The sequence below is a fragment of the Nilaparvata lugens genome, chromosome 6 (genome assembly GCF_014356525.2).
Source record: "Nilaparvata lugens isolate BPH chromosome 6, ASM1435652v1, whole genome shotgun sequence".
Taxonomy (NCBI): domain Eukaryota; kingdom Metazoa; phylum Arthropoda; class Insecta; order Hemiptera; family Delphacidae; genus Nilaparvata; species Nilaparvata lugens.
The window spans coordinates 17,271,538-17,297,925 of record NC_052509.1 but is presented as its reverse complement, the minus strand read 5'-3'; the positions used below and the strand labels follow the sequence as shown (position 1 = coordinate 17,297,925).

At 35.1% G+C, this 26,388-nt stretch overlaps 1 protein-coding gene across 1 annotated transcript in view; it reads left to right on the top strand.

The window, feature by feature from the left end:
* The first annotated feature begins 1,428 nt into the window (after positions 1-1,428).
* Positions 1,429-26,388, top strand: part of LOC111048598 (discoidin domain-containing receptor 2-like) — a 124,001-nt gene continuing 99,041 nt past the window's right edge. Inside the window, exon 1 of the mRNA XM_039430299.1 lies at positions 1,429-1,669. The gene's annotated coding sequence lies outside the window, so the exon portion shown is untranslated. The remainder of the gene's footprint in view (positions 1,670-26,388) is intronic.

Genomic DNA, 26,388 nt, shown 5'->3' with positions numbered 1-26,388 from the left:
CAATGGTTGGGATTTCATTTTGAAGCGGCTGCAGTCCCAGAAGGACTTTCAAGAAGTGCATTGCTGTTCAGCATCGAAGGAAACGGATTAGTCTTCAGTGAAACTGTCCCTGAGTAATCATCTTCCATAATAGCTTTTCAAGATAAAACAATTGGATAAAACACAAAGCAAAATATAATATATACTATATTATATAATCATAGAAGAAGTGAATACAGATGGAAATTATTGAAGTTATTGTAAAAAATCCAATAGAAACTTGATGATAATGATAATGAAAGTTAAATGAGAATTTAAAAAGAGAAAAGTAGAATCTACTGTGTGATAAATCCTTACATCTCATTATGTCAATAAAAAATAGTTCAAATACTTTAATAATTTTGTTGTATGGTATGAGATGTTATGGTAACAAACAACATAAGTTAAGCTGTAAATGTGGAAGGTGTTACCATGGAACTTGGTTCTGTAATGTGAATTAATTTTTGAACAAATATGGTGGTATTGACAATATCTTGTCTTATTCTTTCAAATACTTCTTTTTAATTCTATAATAATCTTTTTAAAATATCCTAGAACCTTGTCATGACTTCAAATTTCTGAGTTTAATGAATGTATTTCACTGTCCTCCTGCTTCCATTGGCAGACGTTCACGACGAATTAATTGATCTATCAATCACATTTATAGCGTTCTTATTAATATATATTCTGCTGCTCTCTACTTAAGGTTTAGTGAACCAGATATTGACAACGTTGTAACAACCGAAACCGGTTTCTCGTTCTATTAATGGTTGTCCTTGTAAATAAATTTGTGGTAGTAGCATAGTCAGTCTCCTATTACAATAATAATAACTACCAATATATGACCTCCGCTAGTACTAGAGGAAAACTATGTGTGTCAAACAACCTCTTCAAGGGTTGTGTAAGATGATATATTTATTTGTTCCAAAAAAATGCTTTTGTATTATATAGTCTATTTCTGATAAGTAGGATAAGCAAACACAGAAAACGGAAAATCGAAGAATAGCATAGGATACTAATAAGTTATTTCGATTAGTGAATATTAATGTGATATAAAATAAATACGAATCAAATTATTTTAATTCATGAATTATTTTGATTAAAAATTTATTCAATTGAACCAATTTGGAATCGAGGAGATATCTCACAGGAATAAACATCTTTTTCATAACAAAACTATAATACTGCAGTTATTCCCTATATTTTGTATGTTCATCGAATATGATCAGAAATGAATTATCTGCAATGGATCAATAGGATAGTAGATCTGTAGTAACTTGCTCAATCAGTCCGATTGAGGGTAGCATATAGAACAGCTATATTGTCAAATTTGTTTGGAAAAGGGGTTGCACGCATGCGCAGTACGAGGAGAGTGATGTTTAAAATCGATGACCTGCGCTCTTTGCGTCCAGTCTTGGCTTACGCGTCGTGTGGAGCAGATGGGATGACGCCGCTGTATCCGATGTTCTCGTCACTCGTCTGGCAATAGTTCGCGCAAGACACGCGGTTTTTCAACAATCATCAAAAGACAATATTAACATTTGAGAGACTTTCTCATGTTCGAGGATTTTATAGTTTAGAGCCGGTGAACGAGCCACTGCTGAGGGGCCGGAAAATCTGTTCTTCTGTAAGAAAAGTTTTGAAGTAGAAGGTAAGTTGAAACTTATTTCTTTCTTAACTCTTTTCATTCACTTTGATCCATGAATATGTTCCACTATATTATGATCTTTTGAGTCTGAGTTGCTATATCTATAGACTTTGTTGACTAGTTTCACTTATATCTTTTGAAACTTCACAGTCCACAAATAGCATTACAAATTAAAATCCTTAAGTTTTGAAAAAGTATTTTACATAAATTTGAATTTATAAATTCACATTCTTCAAGTAAATTTTTCATTATTTGTTTTTGAGCGGTTCTCACTTATGATTTCTCTCAATGTATTTTGACAAGAAAAATGAGAACAAGAGAGTTCGAGTTCAAAAGTAGATTTCATGGAATTCCAATTTTTGGAATTCGTGTAATATTGAAGATTTGATAATAACTTCATGATTGAACAATGATTCAAGCAATGGTAATTTGTCAGTTATTCCACATGAATACTCCAAATGGAATCTTATTCCTTTCAAGGCTCATTGTAAATATTGTAACCAGAATCAGCGTTAGGGCTGTGCAATACCGGTTGAGAATAACATCACGTGTCCCTTTATGCTTATCCAATCCAAGCTTTTATTTCACTCTGAATGTGGAAGCAGTGTAACAGTCAGTAGCCTCCCAACTCATTTCTCATAATTTTGCTTGTAGAATTAATTTTCATGGTTTTGTTGAATTATTGCCAGACTGTATTGTAGTGACGTGAGAGAAGAGTATACCGGAATGAGAAAGAGCGGGTTGTTTGCGTCTAACTTTGCTCATCTAGCCAAAAAATGATGATGCAATTCAATTTCATCTCATTCTGTACTTTCTCCAATATTTTATACTACAAATCTGATTTAATTCTACGATCCGTATTTTCAAAAAGATTTCAGGAACATATCAAAGAGCTCACACTTTCATAAGGACTTTTTTCAAATCATAAAATTATCTTATCGGGTTAAATGGTGATCATATTTGAGTGAGTTACTAGTCACCCTATGTGAGTTTGATAGATCCTCATCTAGCTAAGTATTTCTAATTCAATGTAATTCATAAGTTATCTGTCATTTTTCTGAAGAATTAGCAACCTAATTCCAAAAATTGCCCACGATACATCAATATTGCCTACAGATCTTGTTTTGAACAGAACAAGTCATAAAAGCTAATAATTTTCATTAATCTTGTTCCTGTCTCACTTCCAGAGGCACGTTGAATAAAGTAAGAGATTTAAGTCCACCTGAGGCATTAAAGAAAGTGCACACTCTGTTGCAAGGAAAGAGAAAGGAGGTAGTTTGAAACCCTTACCCTGAAATGTAATTATAATTTATACGACGATTTCTCATGTTGAGAGCCCTCCAGTGTTATCTTACAGTCATGGTGGAACCTACATTGTCTTGAATCACAAGTTAGGGCACAAGTTGTAAGGCACATATCCTGGTTGCAATTTAGAGCATTCTCACCCCCAAATCGAGTTCACATTCACAGATCATACATCGAATAAAGGTGCGTACAGATTCACGCGCCGCGAACATGAGCAATTCACTTTTAATCAGCTGATGCCAAGCTTTTTATTTCTATATCTTATACCGTTTCTGTAAAAATACAGATATAGTCAGCTGATTAAAAGTGAATTGCTCATGTTCGCGGCGCATATATCTGTAAGCACCTTAAGATACAAGATTGGATAGTCTCACAGATGTGGTATCCAATTCCTCCACTAAAATCACGTATTGATATCATAACTCCAATGTTGACCTTTCTATGCACCATGCTTATCCCATATTATCAAAGCTCCCCACATTGAAATTATTCGGAAATTGGAGCTGTATTATGTAATTCAGTACAGTAATAAATTGTTTTCGTCATGTTTTATACAGCTAATGCTCAATTTGTAACATTGACTTGAGACAGTTATTAATATATCGTTGTTTATTATCGAGGGGTTTTGGAAATCTAGGATCCTCGTATTCATTCTATCAAATTCATATTGATTCAAACTGAAAACGTTCGAAAACAATTGAAATGTCCATGTTCCCCTTCTATTTTTTACAATAGGCCAGTGAAACCAGATATAATAATGACTTTCGAGGAGAATTTTATTCTCGAGATCTCAGACATCTAGTTGTAGGAGTATGTAATCCAACTATTGTGAAAAGGTACTTGAAATATACTGATGAGGGCGCTTTAAAGAGCTTGAAAATATTATATTCCACTTGAAGGTTAATGACTATTCAGCACGAGATGCCATGTTGCGATGGGAAGGGAAGCAAAGCGAGAACACTTTCAGTTGTACAAACAATGCGGTTTCTAGTTTCAGTCTCTCGATTGATCTCCTTTTCCAATGACGCGTTGTTATACTGTTGAATCTTTGATGAATTAATGCATTTGATGATTGATTCGATAGCAAACTACTGGTTCCACTCAAAGCAGTATCATCTGTAGAATATAATACTACTACGATGCAATTATTTCAACTCACAATCATTCCCTGAAATTTTTATACAAAACTCTCCATAAAGCTCATTTGGCTTCATTGAACAAATTTCTTCATCACAGACTGAGTTTATTCAGTTATCATTACTGGATTGAAATAGAAATGAGATGTTAGATATAATAAATGTTCCCAGAATGAATGACGTATTGACGATATTATAGAATAATTATTATAATCTCCTAATAAACTGGAAAGAAATCTTAGAATTGTCAAACGGAGAAACTAATCTCATTTCATCTTTCCTGATAATCGCTTTGCACGAATAAAATGAACCAATCCAATATTCTAATTCAGGTAAAAATAATTGTCATTTATTGGAGAACAGTTGATTTATCGATAAATTAGAAATATGGTGATACCATTCAGAAAAGGATCATGATTTGATTCAGGAGCCGGCCACACAGAGTGATCTGCGATCTCATGGGTATCTATGGGATCTAAGATTTAGATACAGACAACTTATTAGATTGCAGATCGCTACCTGTGTGGCCGGACCATCTACAATTTGCTTTATAATATTAATTCTATCCATCGATAATTTTTCGTTCTTATGATTATTTGAAAATTTATCCTATAACTCTTGTCAAACGAGTCTGATATAATTATTTAAGTAGTAGTGGATCAGTTCTCTGAACGGTGTTCTTTTCTAGGTGGAAGAGTAACTGTATAATTTTGTGAGTTGATGTCAATAAGTCATTGATACGTCAGTGTGCACTGTGGAGCAATCTGAAGGGTCAGGGTTGGATACGGTTGCTGCTGAAGGTTCGTGACTGAGGTTGATGGTGGGGGGAGGGAAGGAGAGAGGGTTCAGACGAGCGTTCTGAATACGGATATAAATGTTGTTTTCTTTTCAAGGGATAAAGGTGGTAAGAATAAGAATAAAGGAACAAAATCTACCCTCTAATATCTGTACCTCCTTGCCCCAACAACCAACCCCTAACCTGGAGCCTCGACATTATTTTAATCTGCATTTGGAATCCATTTCCTTTTCCTTTTTTCCCCAGCCGCGTTTAATCCCATTTCCAAGGGCTAACTTCTTTCCTTTCTATTATGGCTAATGCCCCGGCCCGTTCCAGTAATCAAGATATGTTGCTGAAGGTTATTATCAAAAATGCCCGGACCCTGTAGATGATTTGATTTGCTTTATTATAGTTGGGTGGATTTGAAGGAATAACAAATAATTATGAGTCATAGTTGATTCCTATGTTCTCCTACTAAAAACGTGGAAAATGATACTGAAACAATGCACTGGATCATTTGTAGCATTTCCAAAAAAACATTGTTTTAATTCTTAAGCTCAGGATACTACGCAAAACTTATAAATTTGATTCTATTCTTTGAATAATGTAGTATTTTATGGAAAGTCAAAATATTGATATAAATACATGATAAATCGATTGTACACAGAATAATAAAAATAATCTATTCTACCCTTACGCATTATATAATCTTGGTCAACCTTAATAATTAATATGAACTCGATTTTGTTAATTTTAAAATATTATTTGAGCATCAACTGACGTGATAGTAGAGAATTTCCATATCAATTTCAAAAATAATTGAATATTCTATAAAATCCTTGGAGGTAGTTCGAGCCTGAAGCGTCATAGGCTTACCTGAAGGGCTTTACGGAAATTTGAAGCGAGGGGAACTTTAACTCTGCTTCACGGTTTCAGATGGAAAACGTATATTCAGATTTTCCTCAACGAAAAAAAGTTGTTCTTCGAATTTGAGTGAGAGATTATTATATAAGCTTGCAGATGGGAATAACTGAGATATTGCAATTATTCAAATGCTAATGAATTAATAATAAATTACTCGGGGTTAATTACAGCAATTAATTTGGATTTCTGTTTAATAATAATCATTAATAAGATATATACACCAGACATTTTCAATAAAGTTATACCTGAGACCGTCACCGAAGAATGATGGGTTTGAGATTTAAATTCAATATAGGCCTAATGGAAGACACTTGAAAACCGTTTAACGAAATCGTAAACGACATACTGGAAATAGCAAATAGCAAGCGGTCTCTACCAGAATAATGGTGAACCCTATATTTCTATATTTTCAGATTTATTTATTGAAGGGATACGATAAAAGGCTACTTTAAAGGTTTGTCAAAATAACTAGTACCTTTTCTTTTCCCCAAAACACCCACCGGTTTCGACTAATTATGCCATTTTCTAGTGTAAGAATGAATCATCACTTCCTTTCTAATTCACAAAGTTGAATTATTATTTTTATATGAGATTTTGACATGATCTGAATTTTGCATGCACGTTGAATAAATCTACAATGAATAAATCAATTTACAATTAATTTCATAATTGGCTGACCTTGATAGAGAGAGTCATGAATTTTGAAAACGTTTGGGATTCCTCAAGTATCTTTCCTCTCAGGTGCTACACATAGTTGAGTTCTTCGTTGGTGAAGTCTGGCTGAAAAAAAATGAAGTCTGGGGAGGAGTTGCCCATCAGCTTTGGAATGCGTTCTTTTAGAGGGCGAATAGTTCTGTATCCAGAGGGCAGTCAACCTGCAACTTCTTTCGGCTCTTGGTGATTGAATTTGTGAGAGGCCATATTGGGGGCAAAGACCGACAGCTTTTCAAACTTGCCGCTCCAATTTTGATTTTCTCCCTTTCTTCTCTCCTTTCACGCTCCGCTTTCACATTTTGTAACAGAATGCACCCTTCACAGAAATTTTCTTGATGATTATCATTAGTGACTTTGAAAAGTACAAAACCCACTTACTAATTGAATTTCACACCAACTTCTTCATACACAGAAATAATTCAGATTGATAGATTATTTCAATTCTTACTGGTTCTACATTGAAGTCTGGCCATACAGAGAGTGATGTATGGCCCTGAGGAAGATATTATTCCGTATACCCTCCAAATTTTTCAGGAGGATATCAAGTCAGTTTTATTCAATAATGCCTGTTTGCCGGGCCGGTCGTCACAGGAGACGATCAAGGTGCTGCGCCCCTTAGTCTACCTGAGTGTGGGTTCGAATCCCGCAGGTTCGATCATCTCATCAAATCACCAAGTACTTTCCATTACCCATGCATGAGCTAAAAGCTTAAGTTTTTGAAATAATTTTCAACAAAATAAAATAAAATAAATCGAATTGAATCAGGAATTTAAAATAAAAACAATAGACTTATAAATAGATTTATAGATTCCTGAGACCGCTCTGATTGCAGATCGCAAATTGCTCACACTCTTAGGATCAGACCCTTATTTATCAAGGATCTATTGATAGCCTAAATAAATCCAGTTGAAAGTTCATCTTATTGTGAATTGAAATTATAGAGTGTACGCGTTGAAGTATCTAGACTTTCAAAGCCATTTTATCTCTCATTCACTTACTTCTGCAACATCATTATTCGCTCAATAAAACAATCGTTACTATGATGATTCTTCCTTAAAAGTATTATTCGCGATTCCTTTATTTGTGAGTACCGGTATCATTCATTCCCTTCTCATGTAGTTACTATGTGGAGAAAGCAGAGTTCCCAGGGATCACAGTCACACAAAAAAAAAAATAGAATCACGCTCAATAAAAGTTTTCCATGGACCGTTTCGTCAACGATTCCTGTCTTTCCGTCAAAGAATAGAACCGAGGAATATAGAAACTCGATTATCCGTTCAAAGTGAAAGAAGTAAACAATCTTATCAAATTCAAGCTTTAGCTTATCTGGCGAACGTGATCGTGTGTGTTGGGCCTTGGGTGAAAGAATAATAGGACGTTCGAAGGTGATATTTTGGAAGGAGAGCAGATCTAGAGAGTCTTTTCTTCATCGTTGTGCGTTTTCTTTGTGAGCAAGCTGACTGAGCCTGCTTCCACTAGTTCGCCTGTGTTGTGGTAGGGGAAAGCTGGTTAAGGGGCCCTCGTTTCCTGTAAGCAGTTTATATGAAAATTTTGAACAGGTGTAAGTAGTGTTGCGCTCTCTCCCTCCTTGTTTCTCTCTCCGGTATCAACAACAATCCCCCAAGACCCATTCCCTTCGGAGAGAACCCTTGGTTCGTCACCGCACCGCATATAAAGGTTTCTTTGTTCCCCCTTGGCGGTCTTAAGAACGAGCAAGAAGCAATTTCTCGAAGGAAAACTACCAGTTTCGGACTGACACTCCACTCTTACGACCCATTCGGTGCCACCTAGTATTCATACCATTACACCGGATCACAACTGTGGCGTGTAATTAGAGCAGACATCATAGAATCAAACAGCACAAGAAAATGTATTTTTATCATAATTGCACTCCTCGAGAAAATGCCTCTCTCAACTGCCATAGACTCTGAATATTTTAAATCTTCAACATTAGCCAAGGTTGGAGGTTTTCTCTTATGAATTTTTCAATCTTAATGATGTTGATAATATCAATAATTAACTTAACACTGTTTGATGGTTATCATAATAAAACGTTTTCAGTTTCTGTCAATTTGTGAGATTATGTACAAGCGAAGAAGTGGAAACCACGTGAAAGATTGGAGAAAATATTTTGAAGAAGAAAACACCAACTAAGAATATGATCCAATTGAAAATGAATAAACCTGTATTATTAATTATAAAAAGAAACTATGTATATATATTACTGAAACATGAATTTAAATTCAAACTTTTCTTACAGAGAATAATCGAGTAGCAATAAATTATGTACTGTTCATAGCCTAATCGATGACGTAACAAAGATTGTTGATCATAATGAATCACGTCTCTTTCTACATTCTTCAACAGCTCCAATATTCAAATCAATTTGTGATTTTTTGAAACTCATAACCGTGTTTCCATATTCTTTGATCTTTGTTAAGACGTATTTATTATTCACCATGTTAATCCATAAATGGATTTTTTTTGCAATCAATTTATCGGATGAGTAGCATCCTGAAATTACCTTGTGGAACTAGATTATTATTCGAACTTCTAAGTTGGAATGAGATGAAGAGAAGCAACCCCCGATGTGGTGAGTTATGTTGAGCCACAAAGCGTGAGACTGAGGCAGGAATGAGAGCAAGCTGAGACGAATTTTCTTCCCTCAATTTCTAATCAAGGATGGTTATTTTCTTTGAGGTGGAAAGGACTGTTGAGCAGTGAGCAGCTGCCTTCTCATTTGCCGAGAGAAGATTCAAGATGCTTCATGTTTTTGCAGCCAATTTGTCGTTGATGTCTTTTCTGTTTTCGTTGCACTACTTTTGCAGCTGCCGGTAACCATGTGAAATAGTTGGTTCCTCTCAGTGTTCAGTTGTGGAGTTATTTATCCAGGTAAACAGAGCGGCCTCGTTCTCTCAAGGCGAGTAATATAGATCAGGAAGGTTTCAGTTGTAGGTTGGAGAAGAAGACAAGGTACCGGGTGCTGGGTGCCGGGGGCTACGACATCTATGGAACATCACCACCGCCTCCAACACGGAGGAGACTTTCATTAAGTGTGATGTTGCCTCCATTATTGCACCGCCGCCCCTTCTTATCTCAGGGGCGGGGGGTGGTTTTGGCCCATCAGTGCGTGATGCACCCAAACTCTGCTCGGCTCTTCAAATTCAACCCCTAACCCCAACTCACAACTCACAACACATTCCCCACCCCATTCCTGTCTTTGTCCGTACTCTGACAACCGTACTTCAACGCTAATAACAGTTCTACGACATTATTGACTGTTACTTTCACCGTGGCCGCAAACACTCGTAGCCGCTTCATGAACTCGAATTTCATGATCTGCTCCTTACCTCTCGCTTGTCACCCACCATTTTCCCTCCACCTTAGGAAGCTGCATCCCTGTAATCTAGAATAGATGACTGAAGGCACTGTGTACTACTTTGAGGTAGGTTAATTACTTTGCTGTTTGAAAGTAGATAATGCGGCCAAAGCCTTGCGGGGCGAAATTAGATGACTTCTAGCTTGGAGATAATTTTGTGCAACCAGCCAGCTCAAATTTACAGCTAAGCTTCATCTTATCCATTTGTACGGTAATACAAATTTAAATTGCACAAAATGAGTACATGGAAAATTGAGTTCTGGAGTTAGTATTCTTTGAAACTTTGAATAATTCGTATCCCTATTTGAAAGCTTGTACTATACGAAACCTTGCCAGAAAATGATCAAGATTCATATATTACCTATAAACTAATTTTTCAATTGAAACCTACTACAATCCATATACTTTCAATCACTCTATGTATGCATGACTGTTGTAGCAATGGAGCTGTTTCAGTCAACATGAAGACTATCGATCAGAATTGGTTCCTTGTTGAAATCTCTGAATTTCCCACTACTCACTTGAAATTTGATGAACTTTAAAAATAATTCAATTCAAATCATTGTGCTATTTCATTATAAGTATTAGTAATCTATTATAGTTGTTGAAAATTCAGTAGGGAATAGTTACTTTCCTCTGGATGAAACTACTACGTTGAACTAGAGACAGGATTTTAATTTGACGCTTGTTGAAACACTCTCTTCCTTCATCTTCAACGCATTCAATTATTCATAAGCTTTCTGCATGGTCTCATGATCAGGTAGAAAACGTTTCAAAAATCATAAAAACACAGAAAAAAAATATTTAGAAGGAATAAAGTAAGGAATTGATTATAACTTTTTGCTATTAGAAAGAACGACTAGCAGTCAGATTTTTTAAAATAAATTAATAATTAATTAATCACTCACTGTGACAGCGAGATCTTTCGGTAGGTCCGTCATCTTCTTGGTTACAGTTCCGTGATGGGAAACAACATTGAAGAATTGATTATGTTGTATAGCATAAAGAATTTTGATTTCTTAGGTATTTGTTTATTCTAATTTTTATTAGGAGGCATATGAATGAATTGATTAATGTAATAGAGAATACCGACTGTCATGTCTCCATGTAACACTGCTGTCGTTCAGCAATATTACAAACTTGCCTGTTCTAGTAACTAATATTGGAAGTTAACTTTGTTGCGAATAATTGCGTAGACGTCAAGGCTCATTGACAGGCTTGTTTCAGAATGACTAGCGTATCTAGCTATGCGGCTGAATATTTCATTTGGGAGGCATGCATGCTGAGTATGCCCAGTAGGTCAGAAGAGTGTGGTAGTCATTCGTCTTGTGACAACTAATAGGGCAGGTAAACTGTGGCAGACGCAGACAAATGCGCTTCCAAATTGAATGCCAAATTGAAGGGACAATATCGATCCTTTCCCAGTATTGCTGTTCAGGAAAAACTTGCGTCCCTCAATTTCCAACTGAACAATAAGAGTGGCTGAAGAGGATGAATGGACAGAGAGGAAGATTGTTTCGGAGACTTTCCGGACGGAATGCCCTCAGCAAAATTCCTCAGTAACCGATACAGGAGTGAGAAGAAGGAATTTGGACAAGGGTCCTCTCCACGTGACCTGGCTTGTTGATAAACTGCTCCTTTCTCCGACAGGCTATACTAGTTTTCCGTTACTTTCTCTCCAGTAATGATCGGAAAGGCTCTGTTGACCATGTCTGGAATAAGCATCAATTCTGATGTCAAAGAACAGTGTTCCTGACCGTTGGAAACAATTAATTCACCTCTCAGCGTATTGGGTTTGAAAACTGTTCCTTTTTTAATAATATGAAGCACTTCAAGCAGTATCGCTGTTCTTATGCCCTGAAATTCATGTATCGATGAATGAAACATCTGATAAATAATAGGACTTGGTCTTGTGAATAGTTTTGTAGAGGGATTGCATTGTGTAAATGAAAAGGATGATGAACAACTTTTATTTTTTCATTCTAAATGAAAAAATATCAATCTCCAATCATAACAATCATTTTGATATGATCTCAATATCAATAACATTCATGGTAACTACTTCAAAACCACAGCCTACTATATATAGAGTAAGTCATATCAAAATACATTCACTTAATTTTTTTAATATTGGTTTTTTTACAGTGCTATGAAACATTCATACATCCAGAACATACTGTGTACACATGTGGTTTGAAATTAGCTTTTATTCTATCCTATTCGAATTTTCTATGACATTATATGGAAGAATTATTTTGTGCGTGTTCACAATAATTCGCATGTAATATTGGATTGCTTAGTCTCAAAAACAATAAATTTAATGATAAATATGTATTCTTTCAAATCTGGGTCAATCAAAAACAATTTTCATAAATGAGTCACTCAATAAGAAGGCTTCCTATTATGTTATATTTTATTATATTATTTATTAATAAATATAATTAATTATCACCCCACTATGAAGCCAGTCTTTTTATTGTATTTTTATTAAAAATTTGTATTTTATAGAGTTGTTTCTGTATTTTGATATTTATTTCGTTTGGTTTGAGTAATTACATTGATTGATTGAATTATAGACTAATCAATCATTATTTCTATTCAGTCTTGAATGATCCAAAAATTCCATTTCAGTAGAGGAAAAACGCTATTATCCTGTAATTTCATTATACATGTCAAGAGTTGTGGTTATTCTTTCTCGTGCTTCACCAAAGATTTTTTTTCAATACTGGCTTCAAATCTCAGTTCCAATTCAAAAAGGGATTTTCTACTGATGATAGCCAGTCATAAGGGCGGTTTTTTGCACACAATTGGAAGCTGAGGCCAGTTGACCTCGGTGTACCAGTATAACTTCTGATTGAAAACCGAACTGCACAGAGGCGTTTATACACACACACACACAGACACAGCATGCGGGCCCAACCAAAAATAGAGCTTACCACTTATTTACATTCCGCCCAAAAAAGTCCGCTTAAACTCGTTCACTACTTTCGAGTCGTTCGAGTCGACTGTGACTGCGCGTATTTATTTCATAGGTTGGTCGCCGCCAATCGATCAATATTGCTCGAATCACCCAAATGTATTTATTATTATTTATAATATTTTCAGTGCTGTATCAACAAATATGATCTAACAGTTCTCAGATTTATGAGCTATTTTACAAGCAGAATTAACAATTTCAATTGAGTCCGTTCGGTGATCTCCGTCTATTCACTCTATTCAACCAACAAACCTACTTCGTGTCACTTTTTTCACCCCTGTCAAAAGGTGTTTGAATGCTCAATTATTCCCTCAACAAATTAATGAGTCGAGGTGATATAATATGAAAATCCAAATTTGACTTCACTGATCACCCTTGAAAAAACAACATATGACACCAATGATAATATGTTGTTTATTTATGAATTCTGGTTGATTAACTAAAAATTATTTTCCTTTTTTTTCCAAATTATAATAAAGTTATTGAATAGATGAGTCACAGAAAACTTTGAAAACGGGCACAAATTTCAACGATGACTTTTGTCAAGTTCTGCTCCTGGGAGGGGCATGAACATGCACTAAAATTGATAATTATAAACTTTCAACAATTAAACCAAAAACCAAAATTACAATCATAAACCATGAGCAATATTTCTCAACGTTCAATGCCCCACGTTGTGTCGGCATGTGTCAAATCCCAGTCTCTGGAGGGCCGTCATGGGTCATGATCTTACTCCAAAGGGGGGGACACGGAAATGTATAATTGAAACTATATAATAATAAATTAGAATTATAATTGTTCGGTCTTGAGTACGATTTCCTTGTACGTTGGGTCTTACCTTGTGTCGGCGAATGTTGTAACCTATTTTGTTCCGTAGATTGAAGAGGACGTAAAATGAACAAGTAATTGATGGTTAGAATAGTCAGATTAAATAAAATAGTTGAACGGTTGTAATATTTGAGGTTATGATTCACTGATAGATATTTGCAGGTTAGATTGATCAATCTTTGTTTAATCGAATTGTCGATATCACTTAAATCGATGTATCGAAGCAGAATGACTAGTATATGGATAGGACAGATTGAAAAAGTTAATTTGCTCAACAGAGGGTTTGTCGGTCTACAAAGGTAGCCGAAGTAAGGGACCTGAGACTCTAACTTAATATGGTAGGTGGTTATAATATAGTGAGGTGGAATTAAATTCACTTTAATAATAAAATACAGTTCAACTTGAATCTGCTGAAAATAAATCCTGTTGTCACTATGATCAGACAGAGATAGTAACTTTGGAGTGAACCTTTTCTCCAAATGATGACCAATATATCCAGAATCCAATACTTGTGCCGTAATTTGGAAAGATATTAGACCGCATGAAACAACAGGTAGAATGGCAAATCCATGCGAACCAGGTCTCTGATAAATACTATAGGTTATGTAGCGAAGTGCTGGACCAAAATAGTAAATATTTCGAGTACCGAGTTTAATTCTAACGTTGTCTATACGATCTATTACCTCTCTTTTCAACGTTGATCGGCTGATGATGCGGGATTCACTTCACCTCGGTGTAGCAGGCCGGTGGGAGTCGATTTACTATTTGATTCTGTGGGATACTCCCAATGATAGAATTTATTACTTGATAAGAAAAACGACCACCACTTACCACCAGAATAGATAATAGTCTAATGATAGATACTATACTCGCTACTGTCTGACTATTGCAAAACAGGACGTGTCCTGAATGACCAATGTGTGTCAGTCGAGAAAGAACGAATTTGGAGGTATAATGAAGTAAACCCAGTTTAACAAAACGGTAATATGGATATATTCTGAGAGATAAACTGTTACAGCAAATATTAAATAAATTAATGAACAGATTATGTGAATAATAATTTTCAATAGATACAAAATAAATATTGGTTGATAGCAGATTTGAATCTTTAATTTATAAATATTATATAGAAAGTTCGGTACTCTTCAATTAAACAAAATGAAATGGATAATAGCCCTTGGAAAGGGTCATAAACTGGACTAGTTCAACAAGAAAAAACAAGTTAATATGAAATGGTGATTCAGAAAATAGAATAAATTAATAATTAAAATTATTCTCAGGGTGTGGTTTCGCCTAAGGAAAATAGACCTTTTGGCTAAGTACAGCGTGGACAGTTAAATTTATTTAATACTATAAAATTTAATTATGATAAATTTTGTACCCTTAAAACTATAGTCATGACTTTTCCAAATGAACGAATTTATATGCTGTACAGTTTTCGCAGATTTATGGGGATCCCCTTTTATATTCGAACAACTTACGTGGACTTTTGTTTCCGTTTTTTGGTTTTTCGAAATATATTCGGCCGTAGAATATATCGTTCCGGCTGGGTCCTTCCACGTGGCGAAAAATGTTGAACAGACTTCACTGATATAATTTCAGGGTTTATTTGAATGAAATTTAAAATCTTAATATCACAGAAAAAAATATTTAGAAGGAATAAAGTAAGGAATTGATTATAACTTTTTGCTATTAGAAAAAACGACTAGCAGTCAGATTTTTTACAATAAATTAATAATTAATTAATCACTCACTGTGACAGCGAGATCTTTCGGTAGGTCCGCCATCTTCTTGGTTACAGTTCCGTGATGGGAAACAACATTGAAGAATTGATTATGTTGTATAGCATAAAGAATTTTGATTTCTTAGGTATTTGTTTATTCTAATTTTTATTAGGAGGCATATGAATGAATTGATTAATGTAATAGAGAATACCGACTGTCATGTCTCCATGTAACACTGCTGTCGTTCAGCAATATTACAAACTTGCCTGTTCTTGTAACTAATATTGGAAGTTAACTTTGTTGCGAATAATTGCGTAGACGTCAAGGCTCATTGACAGGCTTGTTTCAGAATGACTAGCGTATCTAGCTATGCGGCTGAATATTTCATTTGGGAGGCATGCATGCTGAGTATGCCCAGTAGGTCAGAAGAGTGTGGTAGTCATTCGTCTTGTGACAACTAATAGGGCAGGTAAACTGTGGCAGACGCAGACAAATGCGCTTCCAAATTGAATGCCAAATTGAAGGGACAATATCGATCCTTTCCCAGTATTGCTGTTCAGGAAAAACTTGCGTCCCTCAATTTCCAACTGAACAATAAGAGTGGCTGAAGAGGATGAATGGACAGAGAGGAAGATTGTTTCGGAGACTTTCCGGACGGAATGCCCTCAGCAAAATTCCTCAGTAACCGATACAGGAGTGAGAAGAAGGAATTTGGACAAGGGTCCTCTCCACGTGACCTGGCTTGTTGATAAACTGCTCCTTTCTCCGACAGGCTATACTAGTTTTCCGTTACTTTCTCTCCAGTAATGATCGGAAAGGCTCTGTTGACCATGTCTGGAATAAGCATCAATTCTGATGTCAAAGAACAGTGTTCCTGAACGTTGGAAACAATTAATTTACCTCTCAGCGTATTGGGTTTGAAAACTGTTCCTTTTTTAATAATATGAAGCACTTCAAGCAGTATCGCTGTTCTTATGCCCTGAAATTCATGTATCGATGAATGAAACATCTGATAAATAATAGGACTTGGTCTTGTGAAAAGTTTTGTAGAGGGATTGCATTGTGTAAATGAAAAGGATGATGAACAACTTTTATTTTTCATTCTAAATGAAAAATATCAATCTCCAATCATAACATATGATCTCAATATCAATAACATTCATGGTTATAATAACTACTTCAAAATCACAGCCTACTATAGATAGAGTAAGTCATATCAAAATACATTCACTCAATTTTTTTAATATTGGTTTTTTTACAGTGCTATGAAACATTCATACATCTAGAACATACTGTGTACACATTTGGTTTGAAATTAGCCTTTATTCTATCCTATTCGAATTTTCTATGACATTATATGGAAGAATTATTTTGTGCGTGTTCACAATAATTCGCATGTAATATTGGATTGCTTAGTCTCAAAAACAATAAATTTAATGATAAATATGTATTCTTTCAAATCTGGGTCAATCAAAAACAATTTTCATAAATGAGTCACTCAATAAGAAGGCTTCCTATTATGTTATATTTTATTATATTATTTATTAATAAATATAATTAATTATCACCCCACTATGAAGCCAGTCTTTTTATTGTATTTTTATTAAAAATTTCTATTTTATAGAGTTGTTTCTGTATTTTGATATTTATTTCGTTTAGTTTGAGTAATTACATTGATTGATTGAATTATAGACTAATCAATCATTATTTCTATTCAGTCTTGAATGATCCAAAAATTCCATTTCAGTAGAGGAAAAACGCTATTATCCTGTAATTTCATTATACATGTCAAGAGTTGTGGTTATTCTTTCTCGTGCTTCACCAAAGATTTTTTTCCAATACTGGCTTCAAATCTCAGTTCCAATTCAAAAAGGGATTTTCTACTGATGATAGCCAGTCATAAGGGCGGTTTTTTGCACACAATTGGAAGCTGAGGCCAGTTGACCTCGGTGTACCAGTATAACTTCTGATTGAAAACCGAACTGCACAGATGCGTTTATACACACACACACACAGACACAGCATGCGGGCCCAACCAAAAAATAGAGCTTACCACTTATTTACATTCCGCCCAAAAAAGTCCGCTTAAACTCGTTCACTACTTTCGAGTCGTTCGAGTCGACTGTGACTGCGCGTATTTATTTCATAGGTTGGTCGCCGCCAATCGATCAATATTGCTTGAATCACCCAAAATGTATTTATTTATTATTTATAATATTTTCAGTTCTGTATCAACGAATAATATGATCTAACGGTTTCCAGATATGATCTATTTCACAAGCAGAATTAACAATTTCAATTGAGTCCGTTCGGTGATCCCCGTCTATTCACTCTATTTAACCAACAAACCTACTTCGTGTCACTTTTTTCACCCCTGTCAAAAGGTGTTTGAATGCTCAATTATTCCCTCAACAAATTAATGAGTTGAGGTGATATAATATGAAAATCCAAATTTGACTTCACTGATCACCCTTGAAAAAACAACATATGACACCAATGATAATATGTTGTTTATTTATGAATTCTGGTTGATTAACTAGAAATTATTTTCCTTTTTTTTTCCAAATTATAATAAAGTTATTGAATAGATGAGTCACAGAAAACTTTGAAAACGGGCACAAATTTCAACGATGACTTTTCTAGGGTTTCCAAGATGACCAGATCTCTCCAATATGCAACCCTATAATAATTCACTATTCTTGTTCCCTATTCTGCTTCCAGAGTGTCACAAAACAATGGTAGATTTATTGTTAATGTGGTGTTGATCTTGTTCTGTTTTTTCCTTGTATAAAACTCTATTCTTTTTCAAGCAGTATTCAAGTGCATCATGTTGTACTGGCTAACTATTCAATACAAAGTGAAATGCTTTGTTGAAACTCCACTGCACAATGAATCCACATTACTTCATCTATGGCATAATGGTACAATGGTAGATCAATTGAGAATGTGCTGCTGATCTTGTCCTGTTTTTTCCTTGTATGAAACTCTGTTCTTATTCACAGTGAATTCACAATGAGATGAAGAATGGACGATCAATTGAGAATGTGTTGCTACTTTGCAATGTCGTGTTGCTGTTGTAGCATAGGCCTTCTGTTTGCTCCAATTACGGCCGCTGTTAAAGTTGAATAGCATTTTTGGCAATCGATGTGGCGTGCAGTATTTAGTGATGTCAGAATGGCTGCTCTTCTTTCCGAGGCGGAAAACGCACAACGTCGAGAGCAACTTTTCAGCCAGACGGTCGACCGATCGTCGGCCGGCTAACTTGTTGTTCAGTGAGCTGCCAAGGTAAACTTTTGAAATTGAGAAAGTTCTGACGACCTGTATATTTTCTCCCGTGGCACAGGTAAAGGTGGAAATGGACGGCTAGAGAGGACAGTGCGGAAAAATTCGGGAGAAAGTCATCCTCTTCATTATGTAAAGAGGCTATTTCGGAAACATGCTTATTTCGTGTGATCTTTCTTCCTTCCACTGCTCTCCTACTCCACTCCCCTAGTTTATACTTATTTTTCCGCGCTAATAAAAATGCTAATCTAGAAATCCGAGTGCCTGATTCGCCAAACCTGCTGATGTGTAATAAAAGTTTGTGCAAGGATTGCAATCAGACCTCATTGAAGCTACATTTCATTGTGAGTAAATTGAAAGGCGCGGCGTAATTCTTGGTGAAGAAAAACATGTTCGATAACAATCTTCAACACAAGTTGAACATGTGTAGTCGAGTATTCAATACAGTCGTGAACTGTTTAGTTCCATTAGTAAATTCCAAGATATTATAAACATGAACAAGCGACATCACGTATTGTACTTATAGAACTATGAAACGAGATCATGAGTTTAAACTTTTGTAATACTGCGTTTTTTAATAGTGACTGCAAGTCCAATGCTACGATTTGGAGTATAGATTGAGGTTTTGAATGTCACATTACAATATGATTTTTTTAATTTCTTCTTCTTTTAATAAATTTAATTTCAAGTTTTCAACGAAATTTACCTCCGCGAATACAATTCCCATAATTCATAGCTGGGAACATACATTTCCAATACTTATTACAGTATCATAACATTCAACCATGTGATGAACTTTTGGCACTCATTATCAATAATTTATCAATATTCTACATTCGTATTAATGAACACTATTCGTAAGCTATAAGCATGTATCAAATGCTATTTTATGTCAAATTCTCATAAATTGTCTTTTTCTATGGAAGTACAGCAGCAAAAATGTTAAAAACTAGGATGAATAATGAGATATAGTGGATGATGAACAGATTAATACCAAATCCGTATGATTTAATAAACGAACTGGAAGTCGATCACTAATTCAAGCATCTCCTCTCCAGAAAGAAAGGGTTATACATTGATAATAAGTTTCTATCTAATTTCAATGAAGAAGGGGAACTCGATATAAAAAACTCACTTCAAAATAAACAGTTCCTTTCAGACTGCGAGTTGGAAAAATTGAATTTTCCAGAGTGGCATTAAAAATGAAATTAATGTTTCTTCATCTCGCGCCGGTGTTTTTCCTCAAGTGAATTCTCTAACTACTGTCTTGAGAGACAACTGTCTTCTCCTACTGACTGGTGAGGGGGTGGCGGAGGAGGAGGAGGGAGAGGAGCCGGAGGTTGCGAATACTGGCAGAAAACGAAGAGTACTGAATTATTCGTCGAGAGAAGAATATTGTTCTTAAATATTCCACGAGAATTGGATTCAAGGTTTGAAGTGAGCTGCTTGAATTGTTGGGAATGATTTCTGCAGTTTCATCCAACGCAATGAAAAGCACGAGCTGGTGGAGTAATATATTTGGCATCTTACAGCAGAACAAATCTACCTCTATGACCTTGAAGATTTCATTAGTTCTGCCAAGAAACTTTCACTGCCACATAATAAATGTTCTCAACTGAAAGTAGTTTCCGTCCAGAAAGACAATCATTTATGTATTTGATTCTGTTAAAAAAAATGTATTTCCTATATTTTGTATCTTTATCATCTGACTTCAAATGCATTATCAATCACTCTAGTCTCTTCTACTTGCACATAATAATTATAAATTCACAATAATTATCATCGACACAGCCTTCTTCAATTGTAGTTTTTTATTCAGAGGAGACAATTAATTTTACCATCCATATGAGTTTTCATAACAGCAATTTTTGAACAAATCAAATGTCAAATGCTTTTGAAAAATAAACATAGATGTGTCGTTGTGATTCAATGCTTCAAGCATTCTAGTTTAAATTATTGCCTATTCGATCTATAAGAAATCGAAATGAGCTTGTCAACGTTTAAAAAAATGTCAGATCTCAATCATAAGAATTAGATTAATTATCTGGAAATACAAAAGAAGACCAAGTTTTCACACACTGCTGCCCACGTGCCCAGTTTGAATAAGTTGATGGGGAATCAGAGTGAGTAGTAGCCCAGTTAGAAACTATAAGTTTGAATAAAACTAAAACACTATAAATATAATGTTATTTACAAATGTTTTCATATAACAAAATTCATCTTTCAAATTCAAATGAAAATACTACTCTTAAGACCTGTGACTCGTGATACGATTGTGATACTCACTGGAAAACATCCAATGATTTGTAATTATTGAAAACTTGAAATTTCCAACTGATCAAGTTTCAAATAAATAGTTGTGAGCATTATCAACAAAGAAGATATAAATGTATAGACGAAGGTATCCTTTCTTCATCAGTTCTAGCAGAGAGAAGATTTTATATATATTCTACTTATATTTTATCTCTGACTCTAGCAATCATTCTTATACTTGAAAACTTAATAGGCAAATCAGTGTAGAATGGTAACTAGATCAATTATTCCCTCACATGGTCCCTTGCAGACAAAAATTTACTACTCCTCTCCTTAGGACTGGATTAAACATTCATTTGTAGCGTTCTACTTGTACATACTCCGCTCAGGCACTTTGAGCTAGGCGCGTTTTCAATCTGTTGCCAGGCTGAAAAAGATGAGACTCCTTCAAGTTTATAATTCTTCCTTTGCCGGCTCCGGCTAGTGTCGTCCTTTGCAGCCTCATATCTGCGCTTTACTTGCCTCTTCTGGATTTGTGTTCTCTATCTTCATCCTCTTTCAGTTGCTGCACTCCCACCAAATGCATCCTTTTCTGCTGTATAACAGTCAGAGTTACGACTTTAATCACTTCTCAGACGTCCTGGAATTACTACCCAAGGGAAGCCTAGAGTGAGCAAATGCAACTCTTCTCTACCTTCTCACTCACCCTCACCATTCCCTCCCAACCCCAGCAAGCAATAGCCTAGCATTCTATTCCCTCGACTACTTACCTATCCTCTTTTTATACCCACCTTCCCCACATATCTCTTTTTCCCCACTTAAGACCATCTTGAGTTTTCTCTCAATCCTGGAGTGGTAATTCACAGCTGCAAATGTTTCACTCGTCGAGTCTAAATTGAATTTGATGAACAACTCGTGAATTGCACTATTGTATTCCATGAACAGATCATTTCAGTAGTTGATGAGTAGAGTAAAATTCTAGTTTCCGCTCTTTTGAATAACCTTGGAATAATACCATCATCAATGTTTATTGTTTGATAGCTCTGATAATTGTTCTGTGTTTGAATCTCTATAACAAACTTTTAAACTAGACATTATTTCTATATTGCTCACAGTGGTATCTGGAATTTTTAGGAATATTTTTTTTACTCGGACTCAACTGATAAATCAATTGATTATAATGCTTCTAGAGTCTTTATGAGTAATTCAAGAGTCATTTTGAGTGTATATGGACTGACACTTGATGAATCATTAGGAATATTACGAGTACAATGAAAACGTCCTCATTTTACATCATTCGTTTAAAAAATATCATAATCCGACTGATATTCCATCCAAGGTCATATGGAATATTTCAGTAGGGACCTAGAATACACCAGATGGTATGAGAAATGCTACTTCCATGTCAAGTATAATTTACATTCTATTTTATCTGTGTTTGGTCTCTTTTCAGTTTCTTTTTAGGTATCAATTTCAGTGCAGGAGACTACAGCAAGCTGGTATTGGATTGCATTATGTCGTTATCAAGCAGCTTTATGATTGCATCAAAAATAGATCATGGCAAGATGTGCACAATATATTTGTGCATTCTGTCCCATGATTTATTCATACGCTTTTTCGGATTCACCCAAGCACGGTGTCCTCTTTTCGCGAGCTACCTGCATCCGCATCACCGTCTATTGATTCATCTCGAACCTTAAATTCGCTTATTTCCGAGTCTCAGCAGTCATCAGTGATCAGTTTTAGCTCTTGTGATTTGATAACAGTTTTTCTCATGAAAATTTCATAATGTGTAGAACTATAACTCAGTGATGGGTTCCCGTCATTATGTGGATGAATCTCTAGAATCGGTAAGTTTGCCATGAGGTTGATGTAAGTAAAGATATTCGAAATAATATTTCGTTAGTTTATGATGTAAGTTTTCAAGATTCGTGATTGTATAACACGATACAAAGCCAGGACGTAGGTACCCAAGAACTGAATACCATCCAATTAATTGAATCATTGATTCATTCAAAAACTTATGATATCCACCCTCCCAATGTTGTTAGCGTATTGTGAAGAATCCCGTAGGAAGTAGTGCTTATGCCGACATAACCACAATCTCCCATTACGGAAAACTGTTATAGTTGTTTTCGATTTACATATGAATTTTATATTGAAAAAGTATTAATCCTTCCATAAATTCGGTGTTTTACCAAATTTCATATACCTACTATTCAATTTATCCATTTATACACTCTTTATGAGTCGATTATGAGTAATGAATTGTCAATAAATGAGTTATTAACAAAAAATGCTAACAATAATAATAATTTCAGCTGACAAAAATAGATGCGTAGCCATTTGTCAATGAATAATCATTGTTAATCTGTTAATGGAAAACATAACAATCAATTTCATAGATAACTCATATTCTCCTCATATAATAGTATTATCCAAAGTCTTGAAAATGTTCACGGTAAAGTTTTTTCAGGAGCATGTTTTTCTTCTTCATGTTGCTCCTAAAGGTCAAGTCGAATTTGTTATCCGTTCCTTGAACATTCGATAAGAATAAGCTTTTTCAGATATTTTGTGTCAAAAGTTGCTACCTTCAAGTAAAGTTTTCCGGAAGCTGTCAAAATAAATTTGTTGGTTCTGGATAGAAAATGAGGCTTTGGCAACAAGGAGGTTGGTATCCCATTAACTTGTTCCTGCAGTCACTCGTTCTCACTCAATATTCTATTTCAATCTATGATAATGCTCTTTCACTCATTATCATGTGAATTCTATTTAACATTTCAATTTACATTCATACTTATCAAATCTTTGGTATTTAAATTCACGAGTTGAACTCTGGTTGATACTTCAAATAAAATATTATCGAACCCTGTGTGAGTGGTTTCATATGAATCTATTAATACGTCCAGATGAAGTTGAATGAAGGTAACAATACAAGCCTTTTAACATGCTGATTGCATGTCAACAAACTGATTGTTTATTATTTTGAGGAGAAATAAGTGACTTATAAACTATGAAATCTGTAACATTTTTAAAATCATGGTGTTTTCCTTGGATAGTTAACGGAAGATACTCTCTATGGAACTCGATAAATTGAATGTGGCCCTCCTTTATCCTATATTGAAGATAACACATTCATCCAGAGACACAATTTATGATTTGAGAATATAGAAATTTTGTGAATACTATTATCCAATGATTATCAATAATTAAAATCCTTATGTGGATTGAGAATCAATACTTCAACCCTTATCCCATTCCGCGTTCAACCACAGCTCCTGGACAACATGATACTTCTTAGTAAATAAGTAATGGATGAGTCCAGTGACGAATTCTAATATCAAAATAAATAACTTCATAGTTTGAACAAACATCTCATCTGTTCAAACAAATGATTAACTCTAGTATCTTCATCAATATTGTTAACAAGAGAAATTTAATGGAAGTCTTGAAGGTCGCATTAATCGGTAACGGTCATAAAAAATGCAGGTCAATGTTTGTTTCTATTCAACCGTACTGTAATATTAAAACACGGCGTAGATAGGCAACTGGATGTACATCGCCTTCAAGACGAGATCTAGGCAACCCGCACAACAATTCCAGTAGTGGCTAGAGAGTGGCCTCTTTCTATTATGCTACGGAATCCTATTCATACTTTGAATCATTTACAGTTTTCCAACCGTAATAATTTTTACCGAGTAATCATAATCGTAACTGTTCTATTCAATTGAATACTTCTGGAACAATCTTCGTTATTGTTGGGTTTTGATAAGGAGTACATCAAAAGATTTCCTATTTCAGACTCAATTGGATACTTTGAAGAATGTTATGAATTCATTAACAATAGATTTGTGAGAATAGAAATATACTATGAAGAATGAGAGTCAGTATGGGACTTATTTGACAATGTGAAGAATCAAACCAAATTGTTCAGGGACTGTACTTTCTAAAATATAGTGATTGAAATCATGGGCACGTGTACCTGTCGAAACCATTCAAGTATTTTGACAAACTCTAACTTCCAGTTTGATGGAGATGAGTGTCTAATAAATAAGAGACAGTTAGTGTCAAATTGATGAGAACCGTACTTGTTGTTATAAAGTCAGCGCATAAACGATTGCTTATTCGTGGTGAACGATCGACTGGCATTTGATGGTCGGCTGTCACGTGATCGCGCCAACAGTTTGCGCGAATATTTGATTCAGAGCGATGAATAGGTTACAAAGATCTGTGAAGAAGTTTCCACGATATGGGAGTCTCGTTGGCTATGCATCTTTAACTGTTGCGGGACATGAGAAGTAAAAATCACATTAGCCTGAATAGTGCACCTTTTACTGCCTGCAAATATGTGGAAGCGTGTACCACGAATATGTGAGATTTGATGTGAAAAGTTTACCTAGCTCCTTCCCCCCGTATTAGCTTTGTTGTATTACTCGTCGAGTCTTGCTGGAAACAAAGTCATTCTGGAAATGGTATTTTGTAACAAACTTGGCAGAGAATGTTCGTTCATTGCTGTCGTTCGAATTTATTCAATTCCCCCCTTCTAAGCTGAACTTGCTGCATTACTTGTGTGATGGTAATAGGAATTCTACACATTCACTTCAGCTCTATTCATCTATGAATCTCTAGACCTTAATCTAACTTTGATCTATTAGATACGCCCAGTTGAACTTCTGCTATCAATATTGATTTTGATTGGTCATGCAAAGGTACTATCGGCAGAATGCGTACTATCGGCATTATTTCACCATCAAAACAATTACATCCATTCTTATCACTATATTAAGACTAGAATCAAACCTCAAGAATGAATGCTTCAATTGAACATTCCTCCAATCCATTTCATTACACATCTGGTTTTAGGGTTTTATCCTCGAATGAAATGGAATTTCCACATATTTTTATATAATCATTTAATTTGATGAATCTTACAATAATTAATTATATCAATCGATGCTACACAAGACTGTCTCACTTCACAGTGTAGGCCTGCGGATCAGCATTATTTTCGAAGGAATTCGTCAAAATTAGAACTAATGTATTTCTAAAAGAAGTACTATATTCTGAAATGCTTTGTGTTGTTATTAGAATTACTTTGAATACTCTTTCCAGCATGAGTTCCAGGATAAGATTATATTGCGTTAACAAAATCCGGTTTCACCCTTCATTATCGGGTAGGATAATAAACACTGGACACTTCATCACTACTTGACATTTACAGTTTCCTGTATTGAAAGTTCTCGTACATTTCCCAGTATCTCTCACCTGCAATGCATAATATTCGTTAGAATTCGAAAGTTCTTGCACATTCACTCTTCACTAACCGATACCATTAACTACCATTGGCATCACGAGAGAGTCATAAAGACTCTTATCTAGCTGTTAATGTATCCGTGGAACGTCTCTAGTGCTCCACTACCCC